Raw genomic sequence first — 4,904 nt, 5'->3', positions numbered from 1 at the left:
GCAAATTTGCAAATACAGAATCTGCTAATAATGAGCATTAGTAGTGATTGGTTCAGACTTTCTTTTCCTGAGTTTCTTGAAAAAGCTGTTTTATTTTTGCTTTGCTTTGATGTTACTGTTAAGAATTCTGATACTAGCCTAATTTTATTGCTCTGGCAAATCATTTGCTCTTTTGTTTGAGGCTCTGAGAATTTCTTTATCTTTTAAATCTGATAGTTTCATTAGACTATGCCTCAGATCTGATTGCTCTGGGTCATCTTTTCTATGGCCCTTTTCAATATATTGGTCCAGGGTTTTCTTTCATTTCTTGAAAGTGTTCTTGAATTATAATTTCAGGTATAAGTTCCATGTTTTTGTTTGTTTTATTATTTAGGGACTCTAATTATAAATACATATATTCAATCTTCTTTGCCTTTCTTTCATTTCAACCATTTTTTAAATTGAATTCATTATACTTCTTTTATTTATTACAGTGATGTTTTATTATCTTGCTTGTTTTCTGCCTGTCTTCAATGATTCTAACTAAATATTTATTCAAATCTCCTATTCCTTGAGTGCATTATAATTTAATTTTTTTATGGTACAATGTTGTCTCTTTTTTATTAATTTCTTTCTTGTCTTCAATAAATTCCCATTTCATTTATTCCCATTTCTTGTCTATTTTTTAGTTTTTGAATTCCTAACTTAGGATGTTTTTGTCTTTAGAGCTAAAAAGAATTGTAAGAATATATATAATTCAGTTTTCAGGGTCATGTTATGTGTGGGGACTTTGATGAGCTTTGTGTAGTTGGTTAACATAGGTACCAAATGTTTACTTCTGTGCATTTTCTCATCAAGTTTGATGGTTTAAAGTGGTTGCAGTATTCCTAATTTAAAATAATTTTCCTCTGTTAGTAAAATAAAGTGGCATTTTTAAATGGATGATTTTTTGGGAGTGGGGATGGGAGAATAGTTATAATTTATTTGACTTTTTTTGCTTATTTTTGTCTTGTTGAATTTAAATTTCCATCCTTTACATCTTTTACTAGTTATTACCCAGTCTCAAAAGGAAAACTCTCCCTTCCTTTATTATCCTTTTTTCCTCTAGAAGTGCTGTCTTTCTGAGATAACCACAACATGTTCTGTGTCCCTTTGTTTTCCTGGAGTCAGTAGTCTGATTTAGCAGGGCTCTCTTTTAGTAAGTTCACACTAAGGATGCACTTTCTTTTTTGGATATGCATTCATCTCATTCGCATCCACTTTGTTTCTCTTCTTTTTTCAGTACAGTTTTCCCATAACCCCCACCGCCCCCCACTGCCCCTCTGCAAGGGCTTCCAGCAGAAGCTTGAAAGGTAACTAACTCTGCTGGAAATTAGTGGTTATTTTTCTACTTACAAAATAAGGTTTATATGTTCACCAGTTTCTATGGTGAAGCTCTGGATTTTATGCTTGTTGATCTGTTACAGTTATTTTTAAGATTTTTGGAATTCTTTGGTCAGCATTACCTTAGCTTCCTGGAAATTCTCTCTACTACCACAACTGCCATTATTATGTATATTTTAACTATTCTTGTATAAGATCATATACCCCAGATTTCTCATTCTTTGACATTATCACTTCCAATGATTTGTCCTACATGTCATCTCTATCATATATATTGATGGTTCAAATCTAGAACTATAAATACTTACACTTTGTCTCAGTCATCTTGGGCTGCTATGGAACACCATAGACTGGGCGACTGGGTGACTTAAACAACAGATATTTCTCTTACAGCTATAGAGGCCACGAATTGCAAGATCAAGGTGCTGACAGATTCAGTTCTTAGTGAGAGCCCTTTTCTTGGCTTATAAAGAGTTGCTTGTCATTGTGTGCTTACATGGTGGAGAAAGAAAAGGCTCTGGTCTCTCTTTCTCTTTTTATAAGGACACTAATCACATCATAAGGGCTTCATTCTCATGACTTTTTTTTATCTTAACCTCATTACCTGCCAAAGACCCCACCTCCAATTACCATCAGATCAGGGGTCAGTGCTTCAACATATGAATTTTGAGAGAAACAAAAATCCACTCCTTAACACCTTCCAAAATCTTGATTTCAGAAGTCCCTCTCTCTATACACAGGATGTTTATTTTCCCAGCTCTCTAATAATTTGACATAATTGCCTAAAACATAATGGTTTAAAACAACATAAATGTATTATCTCACAGTGCTGGCAGACAGAAGTCTAAAATCAATCTCATGTGTCTAAAATGAAGGTATCAATAGATCTAGCTCCTTCTGGAAATTCCAGGGGATAATTTGTTTCTTCCCTCTTCTAGCTTCTAGAGTCTTCTTGGTCTTCTTTGACTCACAGCTGCAACACTCTAACCCCACTTTCATCTTCACATCACCTTATCCCCATTCTGACCTTCTGAATGTTTCATAAGGAATCCTGTGATTACATCTGGCATATCTGCATAAGCGAGGATAACCTGTACAGCTCAAGAACTTTAATTTAATCACATTTGCAAAAAATCTCTCTGCCATATGAGGTAATATCTACAGTTTCTAGAAATTAGGATATGAAAATTTTGTGGGAGGGGCATTATTGAGTCTCCAGGAGTAGTAAAATTTGTACCTCCAACCTTGGAGAAACCAGTTCTTTCCCTCTTCTATGTCTGCACCAAAGTAGTTGAATACAGCTGAAAAATGACAGTAACCATATGATATAGTTTGGATATGTGTTTCCATCCAAATCTCATGTCAAATTGTAATCCCCAATATTAGAGGTGGGGTCTGATGAGAGGTGATTGGATTACGGGGGTGGATTTACCATGAATGGTTTAACACTATCCCCTCATTGCTGTTCTTATGATAGTGAATTCTCATGAGATGTGGTTGTTTAAAAGTGCACAGAGCCCCTTGCCTGTATTTTTCTTGCTCCTGCTCTGGTCATGTGATGTGCCTACTCCTTCTTTGCCTTCTGCAATGATTGTAAGTCTCCTGAGGCCTCCCCACAACCTGGGCAGATGTCAGCATCATGCTTTCTGTACAGGTGGCAGAGCTGTGAGCCAATTAAATCTTTTTTCTTTATAAATCACCTAGTCTCAGACAATTCTATATAGTAATGTGAGAAAAAACTAATAAAGCATGCTATTCTATCTCACTTTAAATATAAGCTTACAAACTTAAAAACCTCAAGTGGGGTCCTAGAGATTAACTGGCATCCTAATAAATTATCTGTTTAATTCACTTTTCCACTCTAGAAAGTGACAATTTCAATAATACTTTTCTAAAGTTTCTAACTAATCTTTTCTACTTCTTACCTTCAACAACGCCCTGACTACTTAATACATGAAAAAAAAAATTAGCCCTCAGAGGACAACATCCACATTCTCCCACTACCAGACCTACCTTCATGTGTTCACCTATTACTCTGCATTCCCTTTTACAGTGGATAGACAGTTGATATTTCCCTTTGGATTTTCTTGTTTGTGCAGTGTATACCATTTCATCTTACCTACCTGAAAATTCTCCCTAGCAAATAACATCTTCTTTCTCTACATCATCAGAATTTTTTCCCTCTTTGGATCATTTTTATAATACTCCTCAACTTAAGAAAATGCTCCCCATAACTCCATAGCTACTTCAACTTTCATCAAATTACTCAGCATTCTCAAGTGTTGTTTATACTCAATGTCACCATTCTTTCCCTCCTCCATTTTCCCTACATCTGTCCCAATTACAATTTCATCCCCATAACCCCAACAAACATGTTCATGTCAAGTTTATTAATGATAGCCACGTTGCTAAATCTAATGGGCAATTCTTAGTCTACCTTACTTTAACTCTCAGCAACATTACACAGTTAATACTTCCTTCTTCTTGAAAAACTTAAATAAAAATTAGCTTTAGTGACAGTAAACATTCTCCTAATGTGTGTTTTTTGTTTGTTTGTTTGTTTTTTGCCTTACTAATGACCCCTCTTAAACTTTCTTTGCTGGATGCCTCATCTTCTCAAACTTAATGTTAGACTATCTCAAGGCGTGTCTTTCATTCAGTTTTCCCCACTCACTAGACTCGCTTTCTCACTGAGATCATCCATTTTTGCAGCTTTAAGTACTATCTATATGCTGATGATTCCTCAAAATAAATGCCCTAGCCCAAATTTTTTTCCTGAACACAACTTACATATTCAATTGCCTACTTAAAATCAGACCTGGGATGTCTAAGAAGCACCTCAAACTTGTCTCAAAATGGAAACTCTTTATTCTCCATGCTTCCTTCATCCCTTAGTAAAATTTGCTTATCCTTGGATATTCACTATCATATTAAATAATAGCTTTCAGTGAGTTGTTACAGCCAATATCTTTGGAATCATCTTTGTTCCTCTCTTTCCTTTACACTCCACATCCAATTACCTTGTCTTTACCTTTATTTAAGAATCAAACTACTTCTCAACACGCTGCTACTATTACGTAAGTCCAAGTCCTCCCCATCCCTCACTCAAACTACTTCTTATTCTCTTTAATCCATTATTATGCAGTAGCTAGAAAAACAAGTAAGATTGTTTCAAACTTCTGTTTTAAACTCTTCAATGTGCTGTATTGTACTTAAAAAATTAAATTCAAATTCTTTAGTCTTATAAGTGTTGGCAATGATGTAGGGAAAAGGATACCTCTGTACATTGTTGGTGAAATTGTACAAATTAGTATAGCCATTATATGGAGTTTCTTCAAAACTAAAAATGGAATTACCATGTGTTCCAGCAATCTCATTTCTGGCATCATATGGTAGCCATATTTACCACATCATATAGTCATCAGGAATGGGTACTTACTCAAATATTTGATATCAGTTTGTTGGAGAGAAAAGAAGGAAAGAAAGGTATATTTATGGATGTGATAAATAGATAAATGAAAGAAAAAAGAAAAAATTATAAT

Source organism: Chlorocebus sabaeus, chromosome 24, assembly GCF_047675955.1.
Source record: "Chlorocebus sabaeus isolate Y175 chromosome 24, mChlSab1.0.hap1, whole genome shotgun sequence".
Classification (NCBI taxonomy): domain Eukaryota; kingdom Metazoa; phylum Chordata; class Mammalia; order Primates; family Cercopithecidae; genus Chlorocebus; species Chlorocebus sabaeus.
Note: the sequence above shows the minus strand (reverse complement) of the source record.